Genomic DNA, 19,856 nt, shown 5'->3' on the forward strand with positions numbered 1-19,856 from the left:
ACAATGAATGACATTTCCTTACGTTTCTAATATTTCCTTCTTTTATAATAATGAAAAAAGAGGCTGCATGTATATGGGGTGTCCCACCTAACTTTGCGACCTCCTTGATATATTTCCGAAATGAAACAAAACGTGAAAAACATAATTGGTCAAGGACCCACTTATATCATGTATTCTCACAATCAACAGCAAACCATAGTCCACAGAAGTAAGGAACATCACTTACAATACAATGTCACTTTTATTTGTATGACACAGGTATTTTTTTCTTTTTTTCTTCCGAAACGAAAATTAGAGCACAATTCGTCGTGGCAATCACACTCTGATAAACCTCTGCTCATTTGAAAAACGCTTCAAAAGATGGTAAGGGTGCCACAGCATCTGCAGTAATGAGGGTTGGCTGCACTGTCCTGATGCTTGCTGTACACAGACAAATATCACTAACACTTTCTGTCTACACATTCAGCCTGCTATAGTGAACAGTGTAGCCAGCATGTGAGTAGAAAGATTGATCTGTTTACAGCAGGCTGTAGATCAGTGCAGGAAACATTTGCTCTGCACATTACGGCACGAACTGTGATGCAGTTGCCGTCTTATAAAATCTAAGTATTTAAGGAAGTATAAGGTTCAGAACACTGATATCAAGTCTGCCATCACTAATTGTGCCTCTAGTACTCATTCCTATTTACAAATATTAAAAAAATATTTGCCATTTAAGTAAAAGCAACTTTGTGTTAAATATGATTTTTGTTTATTTTTATAGATTCTGCAATCCTGTCCATTGTGAGAGCCCCTGACATAGGTGCATCCTTGGCCAATTACATTTTTCACATTTTGTTCCATTTCGGAAATATATGAGGGGACAGAGTTGGGTGGGACACACTGTGTATAGGGAACAACAGATGCTGACAAAGTAAATTCACAAGTACATTTAAATAATTGAAACTATGCCCAAGGAATGTGATCGATAGAGTACTCGTGTAAAATAGTGGCAGCTTAGTCTCAGAATTAGTGGACAAGTGATAAAAACACGATAACCTTAAGGTTACGAAAACGGAAAGAATAATGTCAATGGAGGTGGTGTTTAGAGGATATCGCCGAAGTTAGGCGATTAGTCGACGGAGTTGGTATTAAAATGAACGAACTATTACCGACTGCAGAATGGCAACGCGATCCAGAGGAACTGCTGGCTCAGTGCCCACATTCCATGTGGGGGAGTTGGCAGAACTGCGGACGGCGCACACGTGGCTGAACTCAGGGTGTGGTGCGTGTTGGGCTCGCAGCGTCGCTTGATAAACGCGGACGAACAAGTTGGCTGCCCTGTCCGGCGCCGCACAACTGCCGACGCATCCTGCTCCCAACTTCCTCTCTCTCTCTGCTAGATTCCCTCTCCCTTTTCCCTTAGACTCCAACAATTTGCAGGCGTCACCCACAACTGCTGCAACCACAGCGTACACACACACACACCACCCCACCCCGCACCTGCACACAGCTGCCCTCCAATGTCAACACTAGGTATGGAGAAATGCCTTATGTTCGACAGCCAGTATACGAATGCCAGTCAGGCTCTTCAATTTTAGCACAGTACGCCTTTTTCATTTTCTGTTAACTTCTGCCTTTTCACGTTCCTCCTAAAATGAAATAAAAATCTAGTAATCATGGTAGGCTGAAATGCTATTGTAGGGGATGGAGTACAATAAAGGGTCATGGGACAATATGGGCTCGGTACTAAGAATGAGAGAGAAGAATAATTGAGTTATGCAATACATTTCAAATGGTAATAGCGAATACTCTGTTCAGGAATCACAAGAGGAGGAGACATACTTGTAAAAGGCCGGGTGATACGGGAAGATTTCAGTTAGATTACATCGTGGTCAGATTGAGATTCCGAAATCAGATACTGGATTGTAAAGCGTACCCAGTTGCAGACATAGACTCGGATGACAATATAGTAATAATTAAGAGTAAGCTTGTAACGCCGGAAATGAATATCCTCCTATTTACATCGATTGTACTACAAATTCTTTCCTTATTTTGTTACCTGAAGATATGACGTTTCTGTGTCTTTGTATATCGTAATTGTTTTACTATTTGTATATACATGCATTTATGTCGATGTATAATTGGTTTGTTTTGTAAATACTATTTGTATTTTTACGCTGGGTCTTGCCTAGGGAAAACTATGCTATCGAACGAATACATCCATAGATCCTGTGGAGAACCAAAGTGTTTAGGATCTTTGGTAGTGTGAACTCGACCGCGTGGAGTGCAGGCAGAGCAGAGAGAGAGTCTGGGTGGAGGAGGGCAGGTGTGTTGTGTGACGCTCCCGCGAGTTGCCGCGCTTTCGGGATTTGGCAGCATGTAATTGCGCTCGACTTGCCTCTGACATGATGTCGCGGATGGGAACGTTAGCTGGTACACATCAAGAGCCCGTTTCGGCTGGAGACCGTGTCGAGAAGAAGGAGCGCCAACATCCACCTTCTGCAACAGCGACGGCCGACAATGAGTGACTGTCGCCACCTCCTCTATCGACGACTTCAAACCTTCAATCAACCAACAAGGAAGACTGGTAGCACGTTAAGTTTTAGAACTGTATGGCAGACCTCAGCTTTTCAAACTGTTAAATTTTTCTCACTAAATTACAGCAACGTAGTGTGAACCTTTGTTGCTCATTGTCCCAATTGCATTACCAAGCAGGGTCCCTTCCTTTGTCGGAATGAACCCGAGTGTCGTTGGAATTTAAACGCCAGCATTAAAATAATATCATTCGATTTCACTGCTTTAATTTCAAAGATAAGTTAAGGTATTCATAGCTGGCTACAATATTTAGATTGCACAAGCACAAATTAAGAGTGCGAGTTTTGTTAACGTATTTTAGCTTACCTGTGACTGCAGCTCAGCTTAGTACATTTTAAATTTTACTATTATTAATTGTACAGAATCATTTAATTCAAGTTCAAAGGTAAATCTCTTATTTCTAAATTGCGTAGATTCAAGTAGCTTTTGAAATGATTGTTGAGGTAGCCCTAAGACAAACCGTATTTTACTGAATTTCGATGTGCTTCAGAAACAAAGCTCACTATTAATTTCAGTCACTAAATTAACTTTCAATTTTCCGGTTTTACTGATTCTTTTGCTAAATTAAGTCAGAGTGTAGCGAAATTTATTACTTCTGATAAACTTTCAGTTTTCACACTACACGAGTCAACCTTCAGTTGCCACTCTTCTAATGCTAATTATATGTGTAATAAGCTTTATTTTTCAGTTACTATAGTAATTGTCCATAGGACTGGAGACCGTAATTTCCCCCAAATCTCAAATATCTAATTACCGCTAGTTAATTGTTAACGTAACGGCCGCACATTTACTTTCTTTATTAACTTTACCCCTTTTCAAAATTAATTTCCACCGACTTCATTTGCATTTTTCCTTTCATTTAGATGTAACCCTTTCCTCCCCCTTTACCGACAAATTAACTTCGGTGACGATTGCTTTTCCAAAATTTCCATTAGGTAAACGTAGTTTAATTTTTCACTGTCATTAAGGTCGATAAGCGAGGAGGAGGTTACAGGCTGAAGTTTAAGACATTAGTTAGCAAGAATCAATGTACAAAGAAATGGAATCCGAAGTACTAAGGAATGACGAGATACCCTTGAAGTTCTCTAAGGCTATAGATAAGGCAGTAAGGAGTAGCTCAGTAGGCAGTACAGGTGAAGAGGAATGGACAGCTCTAAAAATGGCAGTATCAGAAGTTGGAAAGAAAAACATTGGTAACCTCGAAAGAAGGTAACTGCGAAGATATCATGGATAACAGAAGAAATACTTCAGTAGATCGATGAAAGAAAGAAGTACAAAAATCTTCAGGGAAATTCAGCGATACAGAAATACAAGTCGCTGAAGAACGGAATAAATAGAAAGTGCAGGAAGGCTAAGGCGAAATGTCTGCATGAAAAATGTGAAGAAATCGAAAAAAAATTGTTATCGGAAGAACAGACTCAACATACATGAAAGGCAAAACATCCTTCGGTGACATTAATAGTAAGTGTGGCAACATTAAGAGTGAACGGGAATTCCACTGCTTGATACAGAAGAGAGGGCGAATAACTGGAAAGAGCACACTGAAAGCTTCTATGAGGGGAAGAATTGTCTTACGTGACAGAGGAAGTAAGAGGAGTCGCTATAAAAGGGGATCTAGTATCAGATTCAGAATTTAAAAGAGCTCTGGAGGACTTGAGATCAAATAGGCAGAAGGGATAGAAACATTCCTTCAGAATTTCTAAAATCATTGGGGGCATTGAAGTACAGCATTGTATGGCAGTGAAACATGGACTGAGGGGAAACCGGAACAGAACAGAATCGAAGCATTTGAGATACGCTTCTACGGACGAATGTTGAAAAATAGGTGGACTGATAAGGTAATGAATGAGGAAGTTCTGCACAGGATCGGAGAGGAAAGGAATATGTGGAATACGCTGATGAGAAGGGAAAGGATGATAGGACATCTGTTAAGAAGTGAGAAAATGACTTCCATGGCACTAGAGGGAGCTATAGACGGCAAAAATTGTAGAGGAAGACAGAGATTAGAATACATCCAGCAAATAATTGAGGACGTAGGTTGCAAGTGCAACTCTGAGAAAGCTATCACAGGAGAGGAGTTCGTGGTGGGCCGCATCAGACCAATCAGAAGACTGATGACCAAAAAACAGATTCTTGATTGTGTCCCCAAGTTTGCACCGGATCCTAAAACCAACATGATTCCATATTTCGGTCCGTCATCCTCAGGAGAACGCCACTGCTGCTGCTGCTGCTGCTGCTACTGAGTCCTGCTAAGAACCGATGCCAAGGCTGCAAATCGTTGTCCTATATAGGCCTTCGTAAAGTACACGGCGCATGCGCCGCCCATCTCAGTTGCTGCCCTCTAAGGCTGAGCTGGTTGGGCCGCCCTTTCTAAAAGACTGGCGGCAACGATATATCGCAGATTATTTTCAAACACTCGAGCTGGCCACACCGAAGAAGGTTGTGCTTTGGTGCGGAATAGTAGTGTTCCACCTCCTGCAGAGAGGAAATCCATTGTCTTTATTAATCAAATGGTATGACAATCGAATTTAATTTTTACCTCTTTATAAACACATAGTTCTAAAAACCAGAAATGTTGGCAACTATCATAGTCCCGTGCCCATCGTTTAGGCAATGTTCTGCACGCGCCGATTCTTCCGGCTGTTGTAGATTCCTATGACGACGAAGCTCCAGGCACCTGTCCTGAACTGTACGAATCGAACGGCCCATGTGAGCCTTCCCACACTGAACGGAGTTTAATATACACTACTGGCCATTAAAATTGCTACACCAAGAAAATGAAGATGATAAACGGGTATTCCCTAGACAAATATACTAGAACTGACATGTGATTACATTTTCACGCAATTTGGGTGCATAGATCCTCAGTAATCAGTACCCAGAACAACCACCTCTCGCCGTACTAACGGCCTTGATACGCCTGGGCATTGAGTCAAACAGAGCTTGGATGGCGTGTAGCGGTCCAGCTGCCCATGTAGCTTTAACACAATACCACAGTTCATCAAGAGTAGTGACTAGCGTATTGTGACGAGCCAGTTGTTCAGTCACCATTGACCAGACGTTTCCAGTTGGTGAGAGATCTGGAGACTGTGCTGGCCAGGGCAGCACTCTAACAGTTCCTGTGTCCAGAAAGGCCCGTATAGGACCTGCAACATGTGGTCCTGCATTATCCTACTGAAATGTAGAGTTTCGCAGGGATCGAATGAATGGTAGAGCCACGGGTCGTAACATATCTGAAATGTAACTTCCACTGTTCAAAGTGCTATCAACGCGAACAAGAGGTGACCGTGACGTGTAACCAATGGTACCCCATACCATCACGCCGGGTGATACGCCAGTATGGCGATGACGAATACACGCTTCCAATGTGCGTTCACTGCGACGTCACCAAACACGGATGCGGCCATCATGATGCTGTAAACAGAACCTGGATTCATCCGAAAAAATGACGTTTTGCCATTCGTGCACCCAGGTGCGTCGTTGAGTATACCATCGCAGGCGCTCCTGTGTGTGATGCAGCGTTAAGGGTAACCGCGCCACGGTCTCCGAGCTGATAGTCCATGCTCTGTTCGTGCAAATGGTTGTTATCTTGATAACGTCTCCATCTGTTGACTCAGGGATCGAGACGTGGCTCCACGATCCGTTGCAGCTAAGCGGATAAGATGCCTGTCGTCTCGACTGCTGGTGAGACGAGGCCGCTGGGATCGAGCACGGCGTTCCGTATTACCCTCCTGCACCCACCGATACCATATTCTGCTAACAGTCATTTGATCTAGACCAACGCGAGCAGCAACGTCGCGATACTAGAAACCGCAATCGCGATAGGCTACAATCCGACATTTATCAAAGACGGAAACGTGATGGTACGCATTTCTCCTCCTTACACGAGGCATCACAACAACGTTTCACCAGGCAACGGCTTTCAACTGCTGTTTGTGTATGAGAAATTGGATGGTAAGTTTCCTGATGTCAGCACGTTGTAGGTGTCGCCACCGGCGCCAACCTTGTGTGAATGCTCTGAAAACCAAATCATATGCATATCACAGCATCATCTTTCTGTCGGCTAAATTTCACGTCTGTAGCACGTCAGCTTCCTGGTGTAGCATTTTTAATGGCCAGTAGTGTATGTCAGTCTTCCAAAGCTGCGAATCGTCTTCCACAGAGCAGAGTAGTTCCCTAATTTTGGAAGATGGACAGAACATACACTTAATGTTAAAACTGAAACTTCCTGGGAGATTAAAACTGTGTGCCCGACCGAGACTCGAACTCGGGACCTTTGCCTTGCGCGGGCAAGTGCTCTACCATCTGAGCTACCGAAGCACGACTCACGCCCGGTACTCACAGCTTTACTTCTGCCAGTATCCGTCTCCTACCTTCCAAAGTTTACAGAAGCTCTCCTGCGAAACTTGCAGAACTAGCACTCCTGAAAGAAAGGATATTGCGGAGACATGGCTTAGCCACAGCCTGGGGGATGTTTCCAGAATGAGATTTTCACTCTGCAGCGGAGTGTGCGCTGATATGAAACTTCCTGGCAGATTAAAACTGTTTTAATCTGCCAGGAAGTTTCATATCAGCGCACACTCCGCTGCAGAGTGAAAATCTCATTCTGGAATGTTAAAACTTCTTAAAATTCTTGCAGTTTTAAATGGGATGTTGCTAGCATTAGGAAAAAAGGCCACAGATCTACGACCTCCGCGGATAGTGCAAACCCTTGCTTCTCTGAGTATCCTTTCTGCTTGGTCTTGGGAAGCAGCAGCTGTGATGGGCGGCGCATGCTCCGCCTGAGATGGGGACGACGGTGTGCAGCCTTGGCATCAGTTTTCGGCGGTATTCAACAGCAGCAGCGTTCTGTTTAAGATGGATCGCTGAAATATCAAATCATGTCCTGTTGGAGAAAAGATGAGACCACGTGATAGATGTTAAAATAGGTACGTATAATGAATATTGTAAATTTTACGTATTATGCAAGATCATAATCGATATATCAATTTCGAAGACGTACGTCTGAAAGAACGCTGCGAGGCAGCTATAGCTGAGGCAGAGATTGTGTAACGAAAAGGTTATGTAGGATCGCTGTAGTAGGCACTTGTTACTCAGAAGTAGCAGCGGTAGCGCGCCAGAGGCTGTCAGTGTCTGCTGCGATGCTCCGGAGTCGGCATTCGCTTAGCATTAAATAATCATTGTAGTAATTTCAGTATTTTGCATTAACGGTTTATGGAAGAAATAAGATTTAAAGTAAAAAAATTAAGAAAAGTTACAAATATTATTATGAGATTTCGACGAAGAATCTTTCTACATACTGATACATCGAACTAAAACAATACATATTCGTGGATTTATGCGCTTTTGCTGTAGAACGAATTTGAATGATACCAGCTCTGTATGTAACTGCAAGGTTTTAATTGAATTTTTTGTAAAGACCATTTGTTTCCATAAATGTAATTTTTATGATATGGATTAACAATTCAAAGTCGTTTTTATTTAAACAAATTCTAAATGTGTCTCAGTAAATATCTTGCATTTTGGCTTTTGCAACTGTAGTTTCCTCAGTAGTGCTGAGAGCGGAGCAGCGCGTTATCCAAGGCGACACCAGAACGAGGTACGATATTCATTTCACACAGTTCATGGATTTTTCGCACAGGAAACACTTTTGTGCTTATTCAAATTTACAGGGCCACTATGAAATCCAGTAGATGTCTATGTACTTACCTATAATTTGTCATTATCCTGCATTTGTTTCAATTAGTTTGGGTTTACTGGTATTGCTTTCTTGCTAATAGACAGATTGTTTAAAATAGGGTCAGGTAAACATGCAGATACACGTAATCAGACACGCGGGCAGCACACCATTTGATATAACTGTTCTTTGTTAGACATTAACGTCACACCTTACACTAGACATAAAAGTTACATTGTCTCCAACGAAAGCAGTACATTATGTAACAGAGACCCTGTACTACACAAAGAAATAAAAGAGGCGCTGAAAGAGGCAAGAAATGGAAACGGAAGTGGGCTGGGAAAAGTTGTGATGGAATTGCAGAAATATGGGCCCCTCAAATGGTAAGATGTAAATTGTTCAGTCTGTTGACAGAGAGTAAGACAATAGTGTGTAACTGCTATCTACAAAAGAAAAAACAAGAAGCGCCCAAATAATTACAGGGGAATTAGTGTTACGGCATCTGCCAGCAGGCCTTTTAGCGCTTTACTGAGGAGCAGATTGGAGAATGACACTGAGAAAAAGATGTGAGAGTTTATAGTTCGACGATCTTGTAAGGACCATATTTTTAGCCTTAGGCAAAGAAGTGAGAAGACGTATTCTAAGGATCAAGATGTGCAACTAATATTTGTAGATTTAGGAAAAAAGTATGATTCTGTACCCATTAACGCGCTATGGAAAGCGATGGATTATACAAGTGTAGAAACACATCTATCTCTAATTAACAGAATATACCGCCAATCGCACGTAGCAATTAAAGTAGGGAGGAAGTTGAGTGAAATATTTCAAACATCGAAAGGACTTACACAGCACTGCAATATGTCGCTGATCCTTTTTAAAATATATATACTGTATATATCGCCCATCCTCTGTAATACGTATATATGCAGTGTATACCTGAAGGGTGGAATCAGTCCAGCAAGGTAGTATCTACTCATTACTTGCTGATGATCAAGCACTGATAGCCTAAAGTGGAGAGGAATGCAAATTTATGATAAAGAAGTTAATTGAAGCATTTTAAAAAGGCGAGCTTAGGTAAATATGAGCAAAAGCATTTGGAATATCTAGGAGTGGGTGGAGATCGAAGTGATGCATTACTGCTGCAAGGAACTATTAAAGATGTAAAGCATTTTGAACACTTCGATCGATTATCCATTCCTTAGGAAACAGTGAAGCAGATGTGGAACGCATTATACAGCAGGCAAGACGAGCTACTAAACTGCTAAATGTTCTGTAAAGCAGCAATATCAAAAGAAAAAATAAGAGAATTCTGCAGACAGTAGTGGAAAGTATACTAACGTAGGGTGGAGAAGAATGGATCCTAGGGTAACGGCAAATCCATGCAAGAGGCAGGATTCGAACCTGAAACCGTAGCAGTCGCACGGTTCCGGACTGCGCGCCTAGAACCGCGAGACCACCTCGGCCGGCGAAATCTATCCTAATGAATGTTATAATCGGTGTGGAACCACTCTTCTAACCCAAAAAGGTGAATCAACAGGAATATAAAACCAAGTAGAGAAGCTAGAAAATCTGAAACGGGGAAGTTAAGGTTCAATCTAGAGATTGTGGGGGCCAGTGAAGCGAAATGGGAAGAATACAAGGATTTCTGGTCCGGCGAGTATAGCGTAGTATCAACAGCAGCAGAAAATGGTATAATGGGAGTAGGATTTGTTATGAATAGGAATTTACAGCAGAGAGTGAATAACTATGAACAGTTCAGTGATTGCGTTGTTCTCATCAAAATCGACTGCAGACGAACAAGGACAGAAATAGTTCAGCCATACATGCCGACGTCTAAGCAGAAGACGAAGTGATATGTAGTATGGAGAGGGTTGTATTAGCGCACGACAGCAAGGTCTTCAGCACCCGCTCAGTAACAGATTGAGACGGGTGTCAAGAAAAGACTCAGAAGAAGATAAAGCAGAATGTAAAACACAGGTAACAAGCGTGGGGAAATTTAGGGAATTTTTATGGGGACATTGTAAATCGGGATAAACATCTAATAGAAGTGAGGGAATAAAATACAGTTGTACGGGAGGAGTATGAGAAGTGGCTGTGGGGTATCATGGGCTTGGTAGCAGTCAGGAGACAGGAGAAAGTGTGAAGTATGGAATAAACTCTATCTAGTAATAGCGACTATACTGTACAATAATCAGAAGATGAGGAGATTTACTTTAAAAATGCCGGGAGATACGGTAAGTTTTCAGTTAGATTACGTCATGGTCAGACAGAGACACTGTAATCAGAATTGGACTGTAAGACCTACCGAGGACTAGATATAGATTCAGATCACAATTTACTAATGACAAAGAATAGGATGAAGACACTTGTGCTTTGAGGTTGTAGATACTACTGCAATGAATACGTCAGTTGGCAGCTGAGCTGAACAGGAAAGGACATCTCTGAAAGGGCAGTTACAGAAATTGGAAGGAAAAAACGTAGGTACAAAAAAGGTAATCGCCAAGAAACCACTGGTAATAGAAGAAATACATAAATCGTATATAGTAAACAAAGTTTTGGATGCATATGATTTGTTAATTTTTATTTTCAGATGACAGACTTCAAGCTTCATAGAGATCATCAGATCTGCATTCCTTGTATCGCTGGCACATATCATATGGCACGGACGGGCCTACTCAGCGTCAGCGATTCCTACAGCCGTCAAGAAATGTAGACCTGATGATGATTTCTGCTAAAGATCTAAACTGGTTATCTAGAAATTAAAAATTAACAACTTATATGGAGCCACGGCTGCGTGTACTAAGTAAGTTATAATACTATTAGACTGCCATTTTCCCGAAAAAGTGTTCTAAAGAATTTTAGAAATATGTCAGTCGATCGAAGAAAGAAGGAAGTATAAAAACGTTCAGGGAAATTCAGGAATACAAAACATACAAGTCATTACGAATTAAATAAATAGGCAGCTAAGGCAACATGGCTAAATCGTGAAAAAATCGAAGAAGCAATTATTGTCGGAAAGACCGACTCAGTATATAGAAAAGTAAAAAGCTTCGATGAAACTGGAAGCAACGGCGGTAACATTAAGAGTCCAATGGGAATTGTACTGTTAGTTGCAGAAGAGAGAGAGTGTATGTGGAAAGAGTACACTGAAGGTCTCTCTGAGGAAAGTAGTTGGCTAATGACGTGATATGAGAAGAAGAAACAGGAGACGACAGAGAGGGGATCTGGTTTTAAAATAGGATGTTTAAAGAGCTGTGGAAATTTTAAGATCAAATGAGCCAGCATAAATGCGTACCATTCTATCGGAATCTCTAAAGTCATTGGGGGGAAGTGACAAGAAAATGACTACTCACGTTGGTATGTAGAATGCAATATATCATCAGACTTGTGACACCTCCACTAGAGAACTCACAAAGCCAGGGGTCCAGGACGAGGGTAACGATGAACCCCATGTAAAGAGCGTAAATAGCCGAGACGCTGACATTGGGATCATTCTGCAGCCACATAGGATGCCATCGCTTCCCTTAAGAATGAAAACATGACCAAGAATCTGGCAGACAGTGTAGAGCTTGCCAAAGCCTTGTGGACCCCTACAGCCACTGGGTCCGAACACAGACACAGAAGCATTGAGAATGCTCATGTGAAGGGACACGTGACGAGAATCTTTTGGCTGGGAGTAGTCGTCCTTATCTGCCTGTAAAAGCGAGAACAGGTTCAGAATTCAAGCACCCGACAGGCACAGGGAGAGAGCAGAAAGCAGTGTTGCCGCGGCGGTCTAGGGCACCTTGCCACGCCCCCCCCCTTCTCCCCCCCCCCCCCCCCCCCCCCCCCGCCGCCCGTCGGTGGTTCGAAGTCATCCTTCCCGCATGGCTGTGTGTGTTGTCCTTAGTGCCTTACTGTAAGTTAGTTTAGGTTAAGTAGTGTGTAAGCCCAGGGACCGATGATCTCAGCAGTTTGGTCCCATAGGAACGTACCACAAATTGAAAACAAACAAAAAATATTATGAGAGCGTAAACACAAAGAGCCAAGAATTCGTATAGAGTGGCTTGTGAAACTAAATAATTACTTAAAAAGACAGCCTGCTTAAAAAGGATGTTTTCTGGACGGGAACGACGTTGCTTATAATTGACGAACGCCAGCAGGTTCTTAGACGAAGCACAAACGTTAGGCTGCCTACACCTGATACACAGAGAAGTGTGCGCCGATTCTGGGACTAGCCTGGACAGTGAAATCATGAGAAAATTGGCAATTTCCGAGTCACACACTAGCCCACACAAGACAGAGAATTTTCATCCCGCACTGGAAGGCGTTGTCATGAAACGGTGATCAGTCATCGGTTGACACTGCAAGTTTAGTCCTCCAATGACATTGTCGATTGGAACAAAGTTTCGAACAGTCTTTGACGTTAGAGATGGATGAAAAGTGAAAAGTGGAGTCAATGAGATAGCACGGAAGCAGCTTTAGCCGCGCAACACGCTGCGAGCTGTCAACGCTGAGACCCAACCTAGGTCTCACCGTAAGCCTGCGGGTCACAGATGAAAGCGGCTACCTTTCAGCCACTGATTGTGGCGGCATGCCATCTTAACACAGAGATTGCCGCCGACATTACCATACGGCAAAAGACTATGAAAAATGGTAAAATACTTCAGTCCGTCAATCTCGTAAGTTTCCGTTTCTTAATTTCATATATTTATCAATTTATCAATGATATGTAATTATTGCCTCCCAGTATGGGTCAGTGCAGTTAGTAATCTGAATGTCAATTTGTGCGATAGATCAAAGCATTATCAATTCATGGCATTTTTGACGCCCAATATGGGGCGATTCCATTGGTAATTTTCATACTACGTAATGTTATAAAAGATTCTAGTTTCCCTAAAATTTCATCCACACAGTTCCGAAGATTGCAACTTTCGACAAATTCAAGAATTATAGCACAGTTAGCTTAACGGCTCATGCATTCCAGTTTCTGATAAGCACAATACACAGAAGAATGGAAAATCAGTTTGAGGATCGGTTACATGACGATCGGTTTGGCTTAGGTAAAGGCATCAGAGAGGCAGCTCTGACGTTGCGTTTGATAATGGAAGAAAGGTTGAAGAAAGATCAAGACACGTTCATAGCGCTTCTCGGCTTCGGACAGTGTCAAATGGTGCAAATTGTTTGGAAATCCTGAGAAAAGCAGGAGTAAGCTATAGCGGAAAACGGATAATACACATTATCTTCAAGAACCAATAGGGAACACTAAGACTGGAAGACCAAAAACAAAGGGCTCGGATTGAAAAGCCTTTAAGACAGGGATGTAGTCTTTCGCTCCTACTAATCAAACTGTACACTGAAGAAGCAATGACGGAAATGAAAGAAAGGTTCAAAATTGAAATTAAAATGCAAGTGAAAGGATTCAACTGATAAGATTTGCTGGTGACATTGCTATCCTCAGTGAATGAGAAGAATTAGAGGACCCGTTAAATGAAATGAACAGTCTAATACATACGGTTTATGGATAGAGACTAACTCGATTAAAGACGAAAGTTATGAGAAGTAGCAGAACAACGAGAAACTTATATCAGAATCGATGATCGCGAAGTGGACGAAGTTAACGAATTCTGCTACCTAGGCAGCACAATAACCCATGACGGATGGAGCAAGGAGGACATAAAAAGCCAACTATTGTCGGCCAAGTTAAGTCTACTAGCATCAAATATAGGCTTTAATTTGAGGAAGAAATTTCTGAGAACGTACGTTTTGAGCTCAGCTTTGTACGGTAGTGGAACATGGACATGGAAAAACCGAAACTAATGGGAATCGAAGAATTTGAGATGTGGTGCTACAGAAGAATGTTGAAAACTAGGTGAACTGATAAGGCAAGTAATGAGGAGGTGCTCTACAGAATCGGTCAGGAAAGGAAAGTACGGAGAACACAGCAAGAAGAAGCGACAGGCTGATAGAACATCGGTTAAGGCATTAGGGATTTCATTTTATGGTACTAGAGGAAGTTGCAGAGGGTACATAGTGTAGAGCAAGATAGAGACAGGGATGTATCCAACAAATAATTGAGGACGTATGTTGCAAGTGCCAAGAATTTGTCACAGGATAGGAATTCATTGCGGTCCGCATCCAACCAGTCAGAAGGCTGACGACTCAAAGAAAAAACACTGACCACTAGATTCGGGGAATCGATATATATGCAGGTGCGAGGTATACAAGTAGATTAGTAATCGCATGAGTTCGTTGCATTCTGTGGTATTCGCTGTGACATACCGTACATTGAATAAAGTCTCGGATGTAAAGCAAAATCAAACTTTCGTCCCCCAGTAACTCTTGCGATCCAACAAGTTTTCTGGTAACATATCATTAGCCACATAAGTGCGAAGTAGAAAAATACTGTCAACCAATAATAAAGAAAGAACAGAGAAAATACATGCTACTCGGATCCTACTGAGACTCCCAGAGAGCGAACAGATTTTGTAGTACATTTCTCGCAGCACGAGCTTCTAGTGGATTAGGAATGTACTATTACGTTTTTGATACAATCACGTAATGAAGAATGTACTATTACGTTTTTGATACAATCACGTAATGAAGAATGTCATAAAAAGCTGAAATCATTTATTCAGTTTTAATTAACGATTGAACCAAATGAAATTATTCCATTTGACTCAATAAAAACAGTCAATTACCACAAAAATAGTAACACATTAACAACACACACACACACACACATACACACACACACACACACACACACACACACACACACACACACACACACACACACACACACACACACACTGCCTAGCCTTAAGCAAGGCTACCGGAGATTCAAACTAAAATAAATAAATAAATAAATAAAAATAAAAAAGTTTGGCGACAAGTGAAATAGCATCCACATAAAGAAGCTTCACTCGTAAAAATTAGTGCTTCAGTGATAGTGAAAATTTATATTATGGTATCTGCCAGAGCTCCCCAACCTCAGTGAAGTATATACACGGTGAGTCTTGTAAGACTTAACACCCCCATTATTCCAGGGGCGATTGCAAGTATCGACAAGTGGTGTTCGGCGAGTCATTGCCGACTATGGGGCACATACTTTGGTATATGTGCAATAATCACAACGTTTATATTGACCGAGGTAATGAGGCAAGTACATGTTTTACAAATGGGACGCTATACTTTTTTATCTTTATTCGAACGCTCTGGAAAAGACGTGCAGAGTGATGTAACGCATGTTGCTATTGTGATTCAAATTTCGCTCAAAAGACGCTGGGAAATATTGTACGATTGAACGTCGAGGCGGTCGGAGGTGGCTGCAGACTGCTTACACGCCTCGCGCGACCCGCAGGCCGAGTTGCCGTGCTCTGTGCAGCATGCACGGCCTACGGTACGTAGGTAAATCCTCATCCGCCCTCTTTTAAGCAAAGTTTGAATCACAATAGCAACATGCGTTACATTACTACACGCGTCTTTCCCAGAGCGTTCGAATAATAGTAAAAAAAGTATAGCGTCCCATTTAAAAAAACCACGTACTTGCCTCATTATCTCGGTCAATATAAACGTTGTGATTATTGTGCATGTACCAACGTTTGTGCCCCATAGTCCGCTATGATTCGCCGAGAACGCATGCCGATACGTGCAATCACCCCCGGAATAAAGGGGGTGTTACGTCTTACGCGACTCACCCTGTATATAATAGTTTTATGAAATTAACATACCCATCGTTCTGAAAACATTGTAATAACACTGTATATGTGTTGGTTGCAAATGAAAATAGATCATTTTAAAATACTGCCAATAATGAAAGAATCGCGTTGCATCAACAGAATTTCCGTTACCGATTTGTGCCCCTACTGTTTATCCAAAACATTAAGAACACCTCAATATCATGTTATTTTTACACGAAACGGCAGCGATTCTGAGTGGCATCGATTTGCCAAGTGAATGGTACGTTTCCGTTGGCATGTATCACCAAATCTCTACGCACAGGTCACGCGATTAAGTGACGAGCCGGTGCTTTGTGGACATAGTTGGTGCCCTCTAGCATCTCTTGTTTAATCCATCGGGTTCACAACAAGGAAATTTGGTGATGAAGTCTTCAGCATTCGCCGGTCGGGGTGGCCGAGCGCTACAGTCTGGAACCGCGCGACCCCTACGGTCGCAGGTTCGAAACCTGCCTCGGGTATGGACGTGTGTGATGTCCTTAGGTTAGTTAGGTTTAAGTAGTTCTATGGGACTGATGACCTCAGAAGTTAAGTCCCATAGTGCTCAGAGCCATTTGAACCATTTTTTCTTCACCATTCCGCAAACCACTGTAACACTATTCTGGCTTTTTGACACGCATCTTTATCCTACGGACAAACAGAATCGCCATCGGGGAAGACATCAAGCAGGAAGAGAGAGAGAGAGAGAGAGAGTGGCCCATAAGAATATTCGCTACTACACAGCTGTCATTGTGTCTTATTGAAAAATGGATCAAATGGCTCTGAAGTCTATCGAACTTAACTTCTGAGGTCATCAGTCCCCTAGAACTTAGAACTACTTAAACTTAACTAACCTAAGGACATCACCCACATCCATATCCGAGGCAGGATTCGAACCTGCGACCGTAGCGATCGCACGGTTCCAGACTCTAGCGCCTAGAACCGCTCGGCCGGTTCATTTTGTGTCATATTGCTACCGTAGGTCCCACTTATTCCCAGCTCGTAGCATGATACAGATCCCATATGCCAACGCCAGTGAATTGGTACTGTTTCGAGCAGCCGTTATTCTGGATGACGGAGTTTCCAGACTCTAATATCGACTGCTGTAACAAGCGACTCGTTTCAATTGGCCGGCTTAATGGTCTCCACGATCCACGCTCACTGAAATTCTAATTGACGATATCGACGGCTCAACATTGGAGCTCGTAGCTGCAGCGCCCAATGTTCAAGAATGTGCCCTGAACTATGGCTTGGGAACACGTGTTCCTGCACCACTGTACTCTGTCACGACATATGCCAAAGATCACCGCCAGCCTCTCACCTCCTCGTTATGCAATGAAGCGTGGACATCCAACACCTACTCATCAACCCCTGGTTTTACAGTCCACTACTTTCAATAGCTTCTCACGATAGTAACACGCTAACAGACGAGAAGTTTCGCCGTTTCCAGATGGTCGTTCGCAGGCTCCATGCCATAGCCATCTACCCTTTCTCAAGGTTACTTATGTCGCGGATTTCTTACTTATGTCGCGGATTTCCACCTTGGCCCGTGTCGCTGCGTGAATATTTCCCGATTCATCTCTACCCCACTTATATACGAAGGCTTTTCGGAAAGTAAGTTACGAAGGTCGCAAAAGTGAAACCAAAGTGAAAATCATATCTATTTTACTTACCAGTTAGCTATACCTTCCAGCTACTTCTCTACACGGTCGCCGCTCCGACATAGACATCTGTCGCAGTGCTGTGTGAACTTTCCAGTACCCTTTTCACAGAAGGAAACCTCCTGTGCTTTAGAGAAGTTACTACGCCGTACTGCAGATCGTTGTCTATGCCACAATGTCGTCGTCATACCACCGGTTCATTTGAGTGGAGACGGAAATCAGCCGGAACCACGCGCGGGCTGCATCGATAAGCTGCAACAGCGTCCTCGTTGCCCCTGCAGTGTACGGCTGATAATTGTCATGAAGAAGGACGTCGATGACATTTACGTTACGTGAGGTTGCATGAAATCAGTAGAAATCTCACAGCAGACATCCATACTTGGCAGGGGCACTATTTCTCAACATCTTTACGCCTCACTGTGCACGCCAAGGCATACCTCTGTCGATAGTGGTCATATATACACGGTGCGTCAAAAACTGTATACACATTTTATTTCCCGTTCTACAAGGTTAAATATCTCTGAGAAAGTAATGTTATGTTTTTTAAACAGGTGGCTGCAGTGGCAACGAAGTAACTGCAACATGGCGGACGAGCGTTTGAGCTTTGAAGCAAATAATTAAGTGGTACTGGAAGTTTGAGAATGTAGCTGCGGTTCGAAGACAGTGGAGAAGTGAATATGGTACACAACCACCTTCAAGGTTAACAATTACACGTCTACGAGACAAATTCCAAATTCATGGAACAGTATGTGATGTGCATAAAGGTCGATCAGGGCGACATCGTACAGCTAGAAGTGATGATTCCAAAACTGCGGTCTTGGAACTGTTTCAGCGTTCGTCTCAAAAATCATCAAGGCAAGCGGCATGTGAGAGTAATGTAAGTGCTAGTTGTGTGCTACGCATTCTGAAGAAAGACAAGTTTCGTATGTACATTCCAAGGCCGGTGCAACAGCTAAGTGACGACGATCCAGATCGAAGGATAGAATTTTGTGAATGGGTTCAGGAGATGGTGAGACGTGAACCGGGATTTATGGTCGGATGAAGCCCAATAGAAACTCAATGGAACTGTCAATAGGCACAATTGTGTATACTGGACTGAACATAATCCTCACATTACAGTTGAAAAGGCTGCGAATTTGTCTGGTGTAAATGTGTGGTGTGGTTTGCCTTCAAGAGGACTCATTGGGCCTTTCCGCTTTGAAGGTACTGTTACTGGAGAAACGTACCTAACAATGCTTGCTGACTCCATATTCAAATGGTTCAAATGGCTCAGAGCACTATGGGACTTTACTTCTGACGTCATCAGTCGCTTAGAACTTAGAACTACTTGAACCTAACTAACCTAAGGACATCACACACATCCATGCCCGAGGCAGGATTTGAACCTGCGACCGTAGCGGTCGCGCGGTTCCAGACTGTAACGCCTAGAACCGCTCTGCCACCACTGCCGGCGACTCCACATTCCCTACCATTCGTGCATTTTACGGTAGTGATGAGTTTTATTTCCAACAAGATGGCGCCCCGCCGCACTATCATAGGGACGTACGAGCATACCTGGATCACAATGTGCCAGGCCAGTGAATAGGATGCAGGGGACCAATCGAGTTTCCTGCACGCTCTCCAGACCTCACGCCATTGCATTTCTTCTTATGGGGCACAGTAAACCACTAACTCGGACACGACACACTTTGGAATGAGATTCAGGCGGTGTGCGCAGAAATATCATTGGACACTTTGGTACGATGTACGTAATCAAGGGTGACTCGTACTCTGAAATGTATTGATGCTGAAGGCCACCATCTTGAATATTAATCACATTTGCAAAGTACATTTATTTTTCCAATTGTACTTTAAGCTTTCCATTTCCAGAAATTTAACATTGTAGAACGGGAAATAAATGTTCTATGACGCTTCAAAGTGTGTATACATTTTTTTGACGCACCCTGCATATAGACTAATGAGCCAGAACATTACGACCACTTCCGACCGAGATATTTAATGCCACATTTAGGCGTTGTGGGCACGCGACGCAGTAAAAAAGTATAACTATTCGGTAAGTAAGGAGCGATTGGTGACGAAATGAAAACCGCAGTGAAAATCCGATGAAGCTTTGCACAGATGTGTTGGACAGTGTGTCTAGTACGTTCGCAGACGCACAGTGAGCGCTTGAAGATGTCTAGAAAATAATGTATTTTGCCAAGTATAGTTGCCTGCTTTGACATTTCTCCTGGTTTCTTTCAACCT

The sequence above is a fragment of the Schistocerca gregaria genome, chromosome 7 (assembly GCF_023897955.1).
Source record: "Schistocerca gregaria isolate iqSchGreg1 chromosome 7, iqSchGreg1.2, whole genome shotgun sequence".
Lineage (NCBI taxonomy): Eukaryota > Metazoa > Arthropoda > Insecta > Orthoptera > Acrididae > Schistocerca > Schistocerca gregaria.